Raw genomic sequence first — 18,599 nt, 5'->3', positions numbered from 1 at the left:
ATACAGTGGTCCACGCCTGGAATTCATTACCTGATTCTGTTGTTGCTTCCCCAACCCCAAAATCTTCAACCTTACATTATCTACAAATGACAATTGCCAAATGACAATTCTCAGATTCAGTGAGAAAATTTAATGCCCTTACAATGATGTTTTAAGGACAAACACCCCCTTCAAACAAACATTTCCCCACTAAAGTGAAGGATTTCTTGGAACAAAATATAACATTTCGTTATATTACTGTTATTATAAAGATGCCCCATGGCAACTAATAATTCCCCAACTAGTCAGCTTTCCAGGCCACCAGAATCCATTTTATTAATAGTTGTTACAATTAATATCTAATTGTTGTGGTTTTATTTCTTTCAATGTGGTTAACTTATTGTAAAACATGTCATGCTATGATCACATTAGTTTTATCATTATTAATTTTTACCATGATTTTTACCTGCTGTTTCAGAATTTGTTTTGTTTTTTGCTTTCTTTTCTGAATTGGTCAGTTTCCCATTGTTACTTAAAACATTCAACAATAATGAAAATCAAGATTTAAAAAGAAAGTAATTTAAAAATCAAGGTCTTTTTATATATATTTACATCCTTAGCCCTAATTGGCTAGAGCCATGAGTAAATGTTTCAATATTTTTTTAGACACTGGGACGAATGTGAGTATGAAAAACATCTGTTATGATCAGACTCAGGAAATAGAGAGAAATTAAATTTTATTGAGGGAAGTAAGACTACAACTATATTTCAGCTGCTTAAAAATGAACACATGTGGCTGCTTGGACTCCTGCAAGAACAGTTCTAATAGTCAGAGTTTCAGAGTTTGTATTTTATTCAGGATGAACGTGATCTGCCTGAGCCAAACAACTGCTTTCCCACCACCTTCCTCTCAGTCATTCTTGTTGGATATTAAAAGAGGTCTTTCAGATACAATCTCTTTGCCTGGATGAATCAGACTGTTTCCAAAAGTCCATGGCGCTGAAAGTCCAATTTTAGAATGAATGGAATGTAGCATTTTCAATCCAAAGTACAGAAGATACTTCATAGAATAGAATAGAATTTTATTGGCCAAGTGTGATTGGACACACAAGGAATTGGTCTTGGTGCATATGCTCTCGGTGTACATAAAAGAAAATATACCTTCGTCAAGAATCATAAGGTACAAGACTTAATGATAGTCAAATAAACAATCAAATCAAATTAGGAACTAGTCAATATAAATTGTAAGGATACAAGCAACAAAATTACAGTCATATAATCATTTTAGGGAGGAGATGAGTGATGGGAACGATGAGAAAATTAATATTAGTGTAGACTTAGTAAATAGTTTTGGGAAAAAACTGTTCTTGTGTCTACTTGTTCTGGTGTGCAGTGCTCTATAGCATCATTTTGAGTATAGGAGTTGAAACAATTTATGTCCAGGATGCGAGGAGTCAGTAAATATTTTCATGCCTTTCTTTTTGACTCGTGCAGTATACAGATCCTCAATGGAAGGCAGGTTGGCAGTAATTTTTTTTCTGCAGTTCTGATTGTCCTCTGAAGTCTGTGTCTGTCTTGTTGTGTTGGAAAACTGAATCAGACAGTTATAAAGGTGCAGATGACATACTCAATAATTCCTCTGTAGAACTATATCAGAAGCTCCTCAGGCAGTCTGAGCTTCCTGAGTTGGCGCAGAAAGAACACCATTGTGCTTTTTTGATGACATTTTTGTTAATATATTTCTGGCCTGATTGTACAGCATTTTATCACCTTTTCTGTAGACTTCCTCTTTGGAACGACATAACTGCTTAAGTTTAGCTGTGAATCAAGGTTTATTGTTATTGTATATTCACAAGTTCTTATGGGTCTTCACAGAAGTTTACATATGATGTTACAGTATCTGTGAGTTTATCCAGGTCTGCAGAGGTATCTTCAAAAATATTCCAATCAATGCAGTCAAACCAAGCCTGTAGCTTTAACTTTGCCTTTTCATTTCAATTCTTCACTGATTTAATTGTTGGTTTTGTGGCTTTAAATCTTTGCTTGTCAGCAGGTACAAGGTACCTGCAAGATGCAATGATCAGAGTGACCCATAGCAGCTTGTAGTAAGGACAAATAAGCATATTTTAGTGTGATATAGCAGTTTTTGACAACATTTTTGATGTTAGGTGACCATTTTAGGTCTTGAGATATGATACAGCCTAGAAATTTGAAGGTATTTCCTGATGACACTGTGTTGACAGACAATGCATAATAAGAGCATCAATTGCATATCTTGACACTTTTAAGATTTTATAGGCAATATTTCTAATCTGATTTATAGGGGGGAAATGGAATTATACATCATACATACTTGCCAGCAATAGAAAAGTTTCACAACAGTTCTTCACATCTCTAATTATAAGGTGTTTTTTTCTTCTATTCAATCATATCTCATTCTTGGAGATTTTTCTTAGCAATGTTTTTCAAAAATGGTTTGACATTTTCATTTTAGAACTAATTAATCCAAGGTTACTCAACTGGCTTTTTACTTAAGGTGGAACTAGAACAGTGGTTCTCAACGTGAGCCCCACGCCCCACATGGTGGGCAATTTGATTTTTAATGGGGGCAATTAGAACCTTATTTAAACCAAGTTAATGGTGTTATAGGCTTTCTACGCCTGAGTAGGAGTTCACTTTTTGAATAATAAGAATTATGTGTCAGGGGTGGGGAGGCATCAGGATTTTAGAGATGCTTAGTTGGGGCATGACCCAAAAATGGTTGGGAACCACTGGACTAGAATTTACAGTGTCCCCGTTTATAGTCTGATGTCTTAACCATTACACTAAAGGGGATTTTCTCTCGTAAAATAGATACTATTGAAATTGAACAAAGTATATTTGAGAGTATTTACGTTTTCTTTTTTCAAGGCAATAATTCAGACTTATCTCATAAAATTTTTCCTGTGCTTTCATGATATTAAATATGAGTGAATTTGAATGCCTTATATCTGAACATTTTCTTAAACATGACTTTTAGCGTACAAAGTATTGCTCAATCTACAGTCAGAGGGTAGAAAAACGGTTCGTGGTTTGTTTTGTAAAACAGATGATATTTATGTGAACACTGAAAAATTAAATATTCCAAAAAAGCAGTGAGAAAGCAGGATTTTCAGATCCAACTCCAAAAATAAAGACCAGGGTAATTGCCATGCAGTTGCCTATAAATGAATCATTGCCTGTAAATTAATTATTGATTTTACAGAAAGGAAGCATATTTTTGTAGTTCTTGTTCATAATTATGCTTTTATATCACCATTTCTCTGGAGGGTCAAGGAAAGTATTTACTCATTAAATCCACACACAACCTTTTGAGATGGTAGTAATCAGTCACCAAGTGGAAATTAATCTCTAGTGTGACATTTCTGCAAAAAAGCAAATGTAGCCCAAAGGCTCTGCAAAATATTCTTGAACTCAAAATATCCTTAGCTCAGAATGATTATTTCAGCAAACCACCCCATGATTTGCACAATATCAGACTGGTTTAACACCTGGCAACTTCAAATATCAACCAACAAATGCTCTACCCTCCACATCGGCAAAAAGAATCCAAACCGCACATACGAACTTAATAAACAATCTCTCACTGCCAACCCACACTCAGTAAAAGACCTTGGAATACTAATATCGAATGACCTAAGTGCTAAAGCCCACTGCAACAATATCGCCAAAAAAGCTTCTAGAGTTGTTAACCTGATCCTACACAGCTTCTGCTCAGGCAATCTCACACTACTCACAAGAGCCTACAAAACTTTTGCCAGAACCATCCTAGACTACTACTCATCTGTCTGGAACCCATACCATATCTCAGACATCAACATACTTGAAAATGTCCAAAGATATTTCACCAGAAGAGCCCTTCACTTCTCCACTCGAAACAGAATATCCTACGAAAATAGACTAACAACCCTGGGCCTAGAAAGCCTAGAACTATGGTGCCTAAAACATGATTTGAGTATTGCCCACAAGATCATATGCTGCAACATCCTAATGGTCAATGACTACTTCAACTTCAACCGCAACAACACAAGAGCACACAACAGATTCAAACTTAATACGAACCGCTCCAAACTTGACTGTAAAAAATATGATTTCAACAATCGAGTTATCGAAGCGTGGAACTCATTGCCGGACTCAATTGTGTCAACCCCTAACCCCCAACATTTCTCCCTTAGACTCTCCACAATTGACCTCTCCAGGCTCCTAAGAGGCCAGTAAGGGGCGTACATAAGTGCACTGGTGTGCCTTTCGTCCCCTGTCCAATTGTCTTTCCTTTCTCTCACTTATCATATATATTTTCTTTCTTTCATATATCCTCTCCTCTAAGTTCACTTTACCCTTATATATATTACTACATGTCTATTTTTCTTCCTATGTATTTGTGTATTGGACAAATGAATAAATAAATAAAATGCTTTTTTTTCTCTTTCGATTGACAAGATCAGCATCTTAGCCACTGAGCCACCGCGTCCCATAACTAGCCACCTTCTAGTTATAATTCAATGCAAATTCCAGTTCTTTACCGATGAAGCATTAGATGATAGCCAAAGTTTCCTGCCCATTTGATAATATGATCTCAAACATATTCATCCTTCTTCATTCTTCACTGGTTTTTAATTTACGTTCTCCTTCAGAGGAAGCCAATAAATCAGCATATGTCAACCAGGTCTGTGTGCTTATTATTTCTCTTCTGAAAAAAATGCTTCCTGGCTTAAGGAATTTTGGGAGTCAATCTTAATTTGTATATATTCCAAACTATCAAGATGGCATTTCTATCAAGATGGTTTTGAAAATGTATATTCACTTAAACTTTGTCAGAACATAAATAGCTGTGCTACTGATAAAGATAAATTCTCATCAGTTTAGGAGAAAAGTGGTTGTGCCCATTCACAAGGCTATTAGAGCAAATTTCTTCAAAGTTCCTGCTAGATATATTTTCCTTTAATAACTAAGCTCCCTCCACATAATTCAATGTACTAATACTGTGTTCGGTCCACATACATATTATGGGTAAACTTTAAATATCTCCTAGTCCCATCACTGAACACTAAAAGTAGGGAAAAGACTTAAAAAGTAGGGGAAAGACTGGGGTGGCACAGCAGGTAGAGTGCTGTACTGCAGGCCACTGAAGCTGACTGTAGATCTGAAGGTCACTGGTTCAAATCTCATCACCGGTTCAAGGTTGACTCAGCCTTCCATCCTTCCGAGGTGGGTAAAATGAGGACCCGGATTGTGGGGGCAATAGCCTAGCTCTGTTAAAAAGTGCTATTGCTAACATGTTGTAAGTCGCCCTGAGTCTAAGGAGAAGGGCGGCATAAAAATTGAATGAATGAATGAATGAATGAATGAATGAATGAATAAATAAATAAATGAATGAATGAATGAATGAATGAATAAACAAATAAATAAATAAATAAATCTAGTGTTATAGATAAGATAGAAGCTACCAAAAAAAGGTAACAGACACAAATTGGCTTCTGTATTAAAAATATCAACATCTAAGGGCTAGGATCAGCAGAACCCCCCCCCCCCCAAAAAAAAAGAAGAAGAAGAAAACATCCAACCATGTGGAGCCAGGAATAGCCGGAGAAATTTAAAGAGACTAGAATCACACCATCCGGGAATGGGTTCCACTTACCTTTGCCAACAGTTTGCATCATGATGTTTCGCTTGTACTTTTTAATATTCATATTAATGTTTATACTTTGTTTACATCCATAGACATGCTTAAATGAATGAATGAATGAATGAATGAATGAATGAACGAACGAATGGCTAGATAGATAGATAGATAGATAGATAGATAGATAGATAGATAGATAGATAGATAGATAGATTTTATTTATTTATTAGATTTGTATGCCGCCCCTCTCCGAAGACTCGGGGCGGCTCACAACAGCAATAAAAACAATATAGCAGTGGAACAAATCTAATATTAAAAACATATAAAACCCCATCATTATTTAAAAAACCAAACAGCGCATTCATACCAAACATAAAACAAAATATAAAAAAGCCTGGGGAAAAGGTGTCTCAACTCCCGCATGCCTGGCGGAGATAGAGTAGGAAGGTAGGTAGGTAGGTAGGAAGGTAGGTAGGAAGGTAGGAAGGTAGGAAGGTAGGAAGGTAGGTAGGTAGGTAGGTAGGTAGGTAGGTAGGTAGGAAGGTAGATAGATAGATAGATAGATAGATAAATTTTATTTATTTATTTATTTATTTATTTGTTTGTTTGTTTGTCTGTCTGTCTGTCTGTCTGTCTGTCTGTCTGTCTGTCTGTCTGTCTATCTATCTATCTATCTATCTATCTATTTATTTATTTATTTATTTATTAGATTTGTATGCCGCCCCTCTCCGAAGACTCGGGGCGGCTCACAACAGCAATAAAAACAATATAGCAGTGGAACAAATCTAATATTAAAAACATATAAAACCCCATCATTATTTAAAAAACCAAACAGCGCATTCATACCAAACATAAAACAAAATATAAAAAAGCCTGGGGAAAAGGTGTCTCAACTCCCGCATGCCTGGCGGAGATAGAGTAGGAAGGTAGGTAGGTAGGTAGGTAGGTAGGTAGGAAGGTAGGTAGGAAGGTAGGAAGGTAGGAAGGTAGGAAGGTAGGTGGGTAGGTAGGTAGGTAGGTAGGTAGGTAGGTAGGAAGGTAGGTAGGTAGGTATGTAGGTAGGTAGGAAGGTAGATAGATAGATAGATAGATAGATAGATAAATTTTATTTATTTATTTATTTGTTTGTTTGTTTGTTTGTTTGTTTGTCTGTCTGTCTGTCTGTCTGTCTGTCTATCTATCTATCTATCTATCTATCTATCTATCTATCTATCTATCTATTTATTTATTTATTTATTTATTTATTTATTTATTTATTTATTAGATTTGTATGCCGCCCCTCTCCGAAGACTCGGGGCGGCTCACAACAGCAATAAAAACAATATAGCAGTGGAACAAATCTAATATTAAAAACATATAAAACCCCATCATTATTTAAAAAACCAAACAGCGCATTCATACCAAACATAAAACAAAATATAAAAAAGCCTGGGGAAAAGGTGTCTCAACTCCCCCATGCCTGGCGGAGATAGAGTAGGTAGGTAGGAAGGTAGGTAGGTAGATAGATAGACAGACAGACAGACAGACAGACAGACAGACAGACAGACAGACAGACAGACAGACAGACAGATTCTGAACCTTCCTGAGTTGATCCTGGAAAGGGACTGGGGATAAACCTTTCACCATTCTCCACACTACATGGTCTTGAGTTCCTATTGTACTCTAGAGTTTAACTTTCAAAATATTTATTTTGGGAATACAACTCATTTTGAACATATGCAATGGACTGTTTTCTTCTCAGCAGGAAAACAGAAGGTTTTTTCCCCCCTTCATTTTGTGCACACCAAAAATAGTCACATTATTTGGATTATGTATTGGCAATGTAAGAGGAATGTACATCTGAACAAATAAAAGAGGAATAACAAAACTTGTATAGAAGATAAGTCCTATGAAGAAAGTTAAAAGAAGTTGATTTGTTTCATTTGGAAAAGAAAATGAACTTTTATTACTACAATCTACCCATTGCAGACTTAAATAGTCTGTAATATCAGAGGACAAAGGCTGGTTCTCTGCTTTCTAGAAACTGGATCTAAAGTTCTGAGTTGTTGAAAGATATATATATATTTTACATTGAAAGAACGTTCTTGATGAAAAGAATTGGTCCAGTGCAACTAATCACCCCCACACGCTGATCAGGCATTTGCAGATTTTCCTTCATTCTCCTGGGAATTGAATTAGAGGGGCTTATTCCCAACTTCTTGATTCCATAAAATAAACCAGTTTAAATGAGATACATACGGCAATCTCACCTTATTGATAAGCAGATGGGGATCTATAATGTGAGTTTTCATTATGTTGTGATTCAGCCTGAGGCTCCTCGGGGACCGGCTGCATCTCTGCTGGATCCAGGCCTGGAGGAGGAGGACAGTGAACAGTAGGGGGAGGACCAGGCAGACGGGGAGAGGAAAGTCAGGAAGAGGATGAGGGGGAGCAGCCTGAGAGCCCCGGGGGAGGGGGGGGGCTCTCCCCAGCCAGTAGCCTGGCCTCATTGGATGAGGAAGCACAGGCTATAATTGACATGAGACAGCGACGTGCAGCTCAGAGACGGGACCAATTAGAAAGGTATTGGCATCACTGAATTGGCAACAGCTGGGTTTGGGTGTGGTTCTCCTCAGCAGGGTTTAAAAGGCAGGCAAGCCCTTTCAGCCATGTGGAGCGTTATCAACTGGAAGTTCTGTGACCCTGCTTTGCTTCTCGGCGTCTCTGATCTTGGCTTGTGGCCTAGAAGACTGGAAGACTTGGGGGAGGCGCATGTTTGTTATCTCCAGCGTTGTTTTTGACAGCAAGAATCCTGTTTTACTTCATGGCCTTCGTGAAACATCTTTGAAGTTTCAGCGTGTTCCTGTTTGTAAGGACATTTTCTGTTACCTGTGTTTGCTTTGAATTCTATAAACTGCCTTTGATTTTTACCAGTGTGTCTGGCTTCTCTTTTTGGGTTGGTGTTTGCTGCTGGAGGGACCCAGACAGAACATATTATATGGCACATTCTAATATTCAGGAAGCGATCAGACTGCTGGGTATTTTAAATCAGTGTTTCTCCATACTGGCAATGTAAACTTAAGAGATTTTAAATGTCTTCAGGCCAAATAACCTGTTATTAAAAAATAATAATAACCATGGAACCCTTAAGACCTAAAATGCCGATGATAGAAAATTGACTCTGTTCATGGTTTTTTTTTACTTCAATTATAAAAGTTCATTAAGTTCTTAAAGAATGCCAGAGTTCTAATAGAACACAGTTTAAAAACTCATGCTTGAATAATTACACCAGAAGTCTGATTTATTGAACAAATTGATGCAGTAATTTTATTATTTATTGACATACCAGTAATTAAAAGAATATACTGTACATAGAAAAAATAGAAAATATATATGAAAAGGTGCTAGAGATATTACAAAGAAAGAAGAAAAAGAGTTAAAGCACTACTTACAATCTTTTTACATAAGATTCAATTATTAATCATTTTTCTATCTTAATAATTATATTATATGCCTTTATCCAAAATTTTCATAAATTACAAGAAGATCCTTTGCAAAATTCAGCTTAAAACTTTGACTTGGATTCACAACTGGACAAACATTTGAATAGAATGGGATAAGACTCCTTCCTTCAGCAGGGGGTTGGACTAGATAGAAGATCTAGCAAGGTTCCTTCCAGCCCTATGATTCTATGATTCTTTTATTCCACTCATAGAGCATCATCAAATAAAGCAGGCAAATTCATCTTCCATGTTTTAGCATCATCCCCTCTGCTGTTCTCTTAGTATTTGTTGGGCTTTGTTGGGTATTCTGGTTAATATTAATATTACTCGTATTAGCAGAGTTTAGCTGGCTTAAGGTGTAGTGGATTCAGCGTGGCACGAAATCAGTTGTATGGCTTAGAATCCCATTTGCTGGTAATGAATGATCACTCCTTCATAAAGATGAAATAAACTGTAATCTTTACTTACAATTCTGCTGATTCATTCATTTACATAATGCAGGCATATAGGCTTATATTTCAGTATATATCAATACCTTCTGGTTGCTTCCATGTGTGAGGATGCCTTCGGATTGATCTCGCACATGTGTCCTCAGCTGAGGACAATGGAGCACACAGGGAGAGAGAAGGAGGTGGAAGAAGGCTCAGCAGGGCCAAAAAGAGGATCAGAAGTGGAGGAGCATCTACTGTGCCGATGTTTATATAGTCTGTAGAGTACCTGCCCCTTTTGATCATCAAAAGGTGACACACTGGTCAGTTAATTGCGACCTGACCATAGAGATGTGTTTACAAGACAGTGCAAGCATGTAGTAGAGTGGTTAAATCCAACAGTATTTCCCCCCTGGATCTCTTTCTTTCCTTTTTGCGCCTGAATTCAATTTCTCCTTTGAATTCAAGAAAATACACTCTTGTCTCTTCTTTGCACAATTTGGGCAAATCGGTGGTGAAATTCATTTTACTGTGGGTGTGGCTTGGTGGGTGTGGCATGGGAAGGATACTGAAAAATCCCCATTCTCACCCCACTCCTCGAGGAAAGATATTGCAAAATCTCTATTCCCAGTGACTTTGGCAGAGGTGGTATTGCCAGTTCTCCGAACTACTCAAAATTTCCACTACTGGTTCTCCAGAACCTGTCAGAACCTGCTGGGTTTCACCCCTGGGGTGAATGGTATGTCTCACACACTTTCCCTACTTTACACCCTCATAGCCCGGAGATATTACTTAAATTCTCTTGACTTTTTAAAGAGGGAATGCTTATTACAGTTATGTTTGTGGGCCAATCAAATATGACATTTAATATGTGAGGCTGATATTTCCATATCCAAACTCTTTTTTTTTTAAAGGAATAAGTTGTGTTAAATAACCATGGAGGCTGAGTGACCATAATTAGATGGTCATCCTACACAAGATCTGCCAGTTCAAATGGGTTGAGATAATCACCAATGCTGACTACATCACTCCAAGTATTAATCTGTGGCATTTGAAATCCTTTCATTATGCTTCCATTCAGACTTGTGAATATTTTATTATTATGGCCTTCTCTTCAGCTCACTTAGGTTGAACACAATCATTATCCAATTCTCTAGCTATCTTGTAATTTTTTTGATCTTCCTTAAGAATAGAATGGAATTCTTTATAGAACATAAGAACATAAGAAGAGCCATGCTGAATCAGGCCAAAGTCCATAGAGTCCAGCATTCTGTGTCACACAGTGGCCCACCAATTGTACATGGGGATCTTGAGCAGAAAGAGAAGGCAAGACCCTCCCTTTCCCTTGACCCCCAACAAATGGTACCCAAGGGAATCCTGCCTGCCTCAACCAACATAGAGGTGGCACATGGACATCCGTTTCAAAAACCACCGATACACTTGGCATCCACGAATCTCTCTAATACTGCCTTGAAGCTATCAAGGCTGACAGCTGTCACAACCTCTTCTGAAAGTAAATTCCATAAACCAATGACCCTCTGGGTGAAGAAATATTTCCCTTTATTTGTCCTCACTTTCTTACCTATGAGCTTTAGGGAGTGCCCCCTTGTCCTAGTATTGTGTGATAGAGAAAATAATTTTTCTCTACACACCTTTTCTATCCCATGCATGATTTTATACAGTTCGATCAGGTCACCCCTTAAACTCCGTCTTTCAAGGCTGAAGAGACCAAGGTGTTGCAACCTGGTTTCATAAGGGAGGTGCTCCATTTCCTTGATCATTCTTGTTGCTCTTTTTTGCACCTTTTCCAGTTCCATTATATCCTCCTTGAGGTGCGGTGACCAGAAATGTACACAGTACTCCAAGTGTGGTCTCACCATTGATTTGTACACAGGCAATACAACACAATAGAATTCTTTATTGGCCAAGTGTGATTGCACACACAAGAAATTTGTCTTTGGTGCATATGCTCTCAGTGTACATAAAAAAAAAAAACATTTGTCCAGAATCATGAGGTACAACACTTAATGATTATCATAGGGTTCAAATAAGCAATGTAAAATACCTGAGCTGTATCTGACATTCTGTTTCACTGAGATGCTTGTTCAACATCTAGCACATGTCAAAATATGTGCCAATGGAAGATAAAATCTTACAAAACTTTAAAGTCTTTTTTTTAAAAGTGATTTGTCTTGATAATGCTGTTTCAAACTTGAAGTGCAACTATTAAAAATGCTAAATTTTTATCTCCTCCATCCAACTTTATTTTCAAATGTTAATCTTCCATTTTAAAAGAGATGACATGCCATAGCTATATGCTAAATTGGGATTTTGTTACTGGAAACAAAATTGCAACCTCAACCAGGCCTGCTGGGCTATTAGGGGAAACATATCTGAGGACAACACAAAACAGTTGCATTGTCTTAATAGCAGAGCGACACCTGCTGGGCCACTTGAAAAACTGCAGGCTGTCTTGTAGAAACACTGTTGTTAACAGGAACAGGATTAGATAGGACACTCCCTATTTTGATCACTTGTTGTCTGTTTGACAGGTACACAGTTACCCAGTCATAAAGGGGTCCAGAGCTGCCATAGGATTTCAGTTTCAGAAGTAGTTTATCATGAACCACTGAGTCAAAGACTTCACAGAAGTCAATATAAATTGCGTCTATTGTTTTGCTCTGGTCAAGTTTTGAGGTCCATATGTTTTTTGCAGTGTAGTAGTTGTAGATTGCAAGATAATTTTTCCCTGAAACCAAATTACTTGTTGGAAATTAGGCTGTTAGTTTCTAGGTAGAGGGTAATGGATTGGTTTATGATTGATTCCATGATTTTGCATGTGATGCAGCATAGAAAGATTGGCCTGTAGTTTTCTACTACACTGGGATCTCCTTTTTTGAAGATGGGGATGACTGTGGCTAGTGATCATAGGTTTGGTAGGTAATCGGTCTTGTAGGATTTTTCAGAGATTTGGATTTTTTCAAAGATTCAACCTTGCTTGCAGCCCCTAATATTGTACATGTTCCATATCATAGCCAACAGCACAATCTGTGGAGTTTGCGGGTGGGGGAGCATTCCCAAAAAGTCAAGATGGCTGCTAGCACTATGCAATCAAAACTTTGCCTCTTTATACATGCACTCTGCATGCGATGAAAATAAAGAGGGACAGGCTTTGAACTTACTTCTCATGGTTGTCATCTAGACATTTTTAACACCTTTGTAGATTATCCCATGATATAGTCAAATATACAAGTGTAGTTACACTAATAAAAACATTTATTTTCACAATCACAAGTCAGATGCTTATCTGAACATCTCTAAGTGCACTAAAGTCTATTTATCTAAGGTGGGGAACCTGAAATCCTTCAATATTGCTAAATGGTATCTCCCAGCATTCTAGCTAATAGTAAGATAATAAGTAAGAAAAAAACCCTGTTTTTTGAAATGGGGTGAGGTGAATGTGGATGTGAAAATTTAACATTTCGGTGTTTATGCTGATTCAAGGTAAGTATCTAAGTATTTGGAGAGAGAGCAACACTGACTTGTCTCTTGCTGCACCAAAATTTGTTGAATGTGATTTTTAAATACACATGGTTTCTTGCTCGATTTTTACATGACATGAATTGTGCAATATAGCCACTCAGAATCTTCTTGGATAAGTCTGTTTGTAAGTAAACAGGTAACCCTGCTGTGCTGTTCGGGTCTGTGAGACCCGAAATCAAAGTTTGAGACCCTGTAAAAAAATTTCCCTGTATATCTGAAATTTGAAATTTCATGACTTTTCATCATTTCAGGGGTTCTCTCTATGATAATTTTTTTTTGGGGGGGTGGGGGGTTTCTTTCTTGCTGAAAAACAGTCATACTTGCACTGTTCCTGGGTTATGTTTGGTCAATTTGAAAACTTTTTTTCACTTGGAAAGTATTCTCAACATTTCTGCACACAATGATATGAAAATTGAACTGAAAAAAAGTATGCATATTGCTTTATTTTGATTATAAAAGGCAGACACCCCCCAATTTTTGTGAATTTGTTTTCAATTTATAGATAGTTTAACTTGCAATTTGTTTTTGTGAATTTGTTTTCAATTTATAGATAGTTTAACTTGCAAAATGTGTTCAATTTTACTAAACTTGGTGTGGGATTGGTAGCTTGAACATTTCTGAACATGATGATATAAAAATTGAACTGAAAAAATTGATGCTGAAAAAATTAAAACAGTGGGTGGGAGGCTTTAATGTGCAAAATAAACAAATGTGCATCAATTTTTCCAGTTCAATTTTCATATCATCATGTTCAGAAATGTTCAAGCTACCAATCCCACACCAGGTTTAGTAAAATAGAATGCATTTTGCAAGCAAAACTATCCATAAATTGAAAAATATTTCATAAAAATGGGGGGGGCACGCATTCTATCAGCAAAATAAACCAATAAGCATTACTTTTTTTCATTTCAATTTTCATTTCAATGTGTGCAGAAATGTTCAAACTCGTTTCCAAGTGAAAAAAGCTTTCAAAAAGACCAAATATAAGTACAGTGGAACCCTGACATAGGAGCTGCTTTACTTAAGAGCAACTCGAGATAAGAGCTGGGAGGGGAGAGATATTTTTGTTCTACTTACAAGCCCAAATTCGAGATACAAGCGCCAAGGAGCTGTCTCCTGAAGCCAAACGCTAACTTCCGCGTTCGGCTTCAGGAGACAGCTGCGAAGCGGCGTGCGTGTTTTAAAAGGTTGCAGCCGGCCTGGGGGGCTTGGGGGGGTGCTTGCAGCTTTCTTTCTTGCTCTTTTTCTTTCTCTCTTTTACCTTCCCTTCTATTTCTTCTTTTCTTTCTCCTTCCCACCTTCTTCCCTCCCTCCCTCCCTTCACTCATTCCTCTCTTACTCTCCCCTTTCATAAGTTTCCTTGCTTCCTTCCTCTGTTCCTGTCCCTTCCCCCTTTCTTTCTTTCTTTCTTTCTTTCTTGCTCTTTTTCTTTCTCTCTTTTACCTTCCCTTCCTCTATTTCTTCTTTTCTTTCTCCTTCCCACCTTCTTCCCTCCCTCCCTTCACTCATTCCTCTCTTACTCTCCCCTTTCATAAGTTTCCTTGCTTCCTTCCTCTGTTCCTGTCCCTTCCCCCTTTCTTTCTTTCTTTCTTGCTCTTTTTCTTTCTCTCTTTTACCTTCCATTCCTCTATTTCTTCTTTTCTTTCTCCTTCCCACCTTCTTCCCTCCCTCCCTCCCTTCACTCATTCCTCTCTTACTCTCCCCTTTCATAAGTTTCCTTGCTTCCTTCCTCTGTTCCTGTCCCTTCCCTCTTTCCTTCCTTCCTTCCCACCCTCCGTCCATTCATTCACCCATTCCTCTCTTGATCGCTTAAAGCCGGTCCCTGGTGCAAAAAGGGTTGGGGACCTCTGTCCTACAGGATTGGGTGGCAGAGAAGTTGAACATATGCAAATTTAAAAGTTTAAGAAAGTTTACAAGTTAAGTGAAAGAAACTTCATTATTCATTTATATGTACATGTACATTTCTTCATTAAAAACATGTCTTTCTGCATAATTTAGACTAACTTTGAGAGTTTTTTGAGGGCTGGAACCAATTAAAATTATTTACATTAATTCCTATGGGGAAAAGTCGTTCGAGATAAGAGCTGCTCGACTTAAGAGCCTAGGTCCGGAACGAATTAAACTCGTATCTCGAGGTACCACTGTACCTAAAATGATCAATTTGCGGTCCGGGTCAAATAGACCTGGTAACATAACATTAGGGAGTTTTATCGAACAGAACAGAAGGGGTAAATAAACTAAGCTGCACCATATCTTATTATAGAAGTGACAAACACATATCCAAACTTTATTAATCAATGCCTATGCTGATGCACATTTTAAGCTGCCTTTGTTTCAACTGTTGTTCTTATTATTTGCTAGGTATGTTGCCAATTCCATATGCATCAATATTCCTCCCCCCCAAAAAAATGTTTGATAATACCACAATTCACATCTGCAGGATATTGGTCAGGATAGCTAGGTGGATGAATGTTTCCACATTCCTGCTTTGTATCCAAAATACCTTCTTAAAAAGACAGCATTTGCCACTCTGAACAATAGAAGGGCTTCTAATTGTTTCCAGATTTTAGATTCTTTCTATGCTGCCTTCCCTTGTGAAACTCCATATACAGTGGTACCTCTACCTACGAAGGCCTCCACTTACAAACTTTTCTAGATAAGAATTGGGTGTTCAATATTGTTTTGCTTCTTCTCAAGAACCATTTTCCACTTACAAACCTGAGCCTCCGCAACTGTAACTGGAAAAGGCAGGGAGAAGCCTCCATGGGGCCTCTATAGGAATCTCCTGGGAGGAAACAGGGCCTCCCTGTGGTTTCCCCAATCGCACACATTATTTGCTTTTATATTGATTCCAATGGGAAAAATTGCTGCTTCTTACAAACTTTTCTACTTAAGAACCTGGTCATGGAACGAATTAAGTTCATAAGTAGAGGTACCACTGTAAAGTATTCAAAAAATCTAGGAATAAATTTCAATTAATTTGGCAGCAAATATCTAGTACGAAGGAGTCTTCTTAACTAATAATGTCAAAAAGGGATCTTCTTTCTTCCAAACAATATCTATTTCCATACATGAACACATAGATCTTGTGCAACATTCTAATAGGACTACCCACTCCGGGCTGCAAAAAACCCCTTACTTTTTCAAATACTTGTCCCAAAATCTAGATAATCATTTGCAGTAGTAGCAAAGAGATATAGAAAGCTTGAATTCTATGCTCATCAAGTGGGCCTCTGGATTTTTGTAGCTATGATTTTTTTTTAAAAAAAACCATCACTTTAAAGTTGTAAAGAGGAGTATTCTTGGTTGGCAGTTCATTGTAGACCAGGGGTGTCAAATTATATTTCATTGAGGGCCACATCAGGGTTGTGTTTTCCCCCAGAGGGCTAACAATTGTTGGTTGCTCCCACTTCAGCCCAGTTCTATGAACCAGTAGTGGCGACAGCAGGAGGCTCCGCCCACCCACCCAGGATGCATCTGTGCATGCATAGAATCATTGTGTGCATGCACAAGGGTGCACACAAAACAGTAGCAATGAGTTTTTGAACCCACTACTGAGGGTTAGGGTGGGCGTTGTGTGTAGCCTGCGGTGGGTTTGACCAGGTGGCCATGGCCTTGGTAGGCATTTGATATAGGCTCAAAATTTTATTTATTTTATTATTATTTTATTATTATTTTATTATTATTTTATATTTTATTTTATTTTATATTTTATTTTATTTTATTTTATTTTATTTTATTTTATTTTATTTTATTTTATTTTATTTTATTTTATTTTATTTTATTTTATTTTATTTTATTTTATTTTATTTTATTTTATTTTATTTTATTTTATTTTATTTTATTTTATTTTATTTTATTTTATTTTATTTTATTTTATTTTATTTTATTTTATTTTATTTTATTATTTTATTTTATTTTATTTTATTTTATTTTATTTTATTTATTAGATTTGTATGCTGCCCCTCTCCGAGGACTCGGGGCGGCTCACAACATATACAAAAAGTGAACAATAATATAAATCCAATTAATACTACATTAAACACAACCATTAAATTCAATTAAAAGAAAGTAAAACCTATCAAACCAATCATTCAACACTCATAGTTAAAGATGAAAATTTTCTTTCTCTTCTTTCTTTCCATAGTTCTTTACTATAACCATCTTCCTATCTCTTCTACCAGATATTAATGGCAAACATTTATTACTTATTCTTCATACACCACTAATTTTTTTATTTCTTAATTTATACTCCATTGTTAATAGTAAATTGCTTTTCCAGGCAGAAAAGCTATTTATATTATCGTATTTTTATTATTCAACTAATAATAAAAATACAATCGAACAAATAACATGATAATACAAAATCTAACAGCTGAGGTAAATTTCCAGTATAGTAAATAGAAATGGCTGTCAATTATAGATAATAGATTGCAGATTAAATGGACCTCCAGTATGTAAAAATCTGCCATTAAACTGTAGTATTACAGTTGTATTAGTATTACATAGGATATTGCTTGTTTTCTATCCAGATCAGGCACTTACTTGAGGCCACATAATTGTAATTCAGTCCAATCCGGTCTTCCTGAAGCACTCTGCTAGCTGAAAACAGGCCATGCAGAGCCCCCCCACCCCCGCTGCCTGTTTTGGCCAACAGAGGTATCCTGGGCCAGTCCTTTGATATTTCCAGGTCAGCCCCACAAGGCAGATTTAAGCACTCCATGGGATGGAGGTGGCCCATGGCCTTGAGTTTGACACCCTTGCTATAGACCCTAAAATAATACTGCTTTCCTTTGTTATTTAAACTGAAATGCTCTTTACAGAGATTAGATTTTATAAAGAGATTTAAAAAAATCTTTTATTTTAAAATGACTGTAGGGCAAACAGGAAAACCTAGTTTCCCACAGCTATTATCTTTTTCATGGTTTTTGGTTACTATCAATAAAAATTTGAGGATGATTGACAGGTATTTACACATTCTGAACATTAACAGGATACTTAGTTAATACTACAGAATAAGTAATTTTGGGATTAATTGTGATTCATCTTTCTGACTTTTTCCGGTTGGAACAGCAGGAGAAGTAAAAACCAGCAGGTGAAACTGTTCACAGTGTGGAACAAATACTTCTCATCTGCTAATAATATCCATAACTGAAGTAAATGTCAAAGGTCAAGCCACAGAGGTTTAATAGTAGCATAAAGAAATCATACAAACTTCAATGGCATGTTTCTCTATGGTAAGATATCACCAACAAGAACATGTTGTTATATGCCATCAGGAATTCACTATTAAATCCAGGAGTTCATCATCTCCCTTCAAAGTTAAAAGATAATGGTGCCTTTGCAAATGACTGCATTTTATTTCTGTCTTGCTAAGAAGTGTGATGTGTTTTAATGACTAACTTTCTCATTTCAGAAGTCTGATAAGCATGTTTCAGGTTGAAGGAGAGAAGTTTGTTTCTTATTTTATGTTTAAGGAATAAAGATCTACACCATCAATTTACT

Source organism: Erythrolamprus reginae, chromosome 1 (genome assembly GCF_031021105.1).
Source record: "Erythrolamprus reginae isolate rEryReg1 chromosome 1, rEryReg1.hap1, whole genome shotgun sequence".
Lineage (NCBI taxonomy): Eukaryota > Metazoa > Chordata > Lepidosauria > Squamata > Dipsadidae > Erythrolamprus > Erythrolamprus reginae.
Note: the sequence above shows the minus strand (reverse complement) of the source record.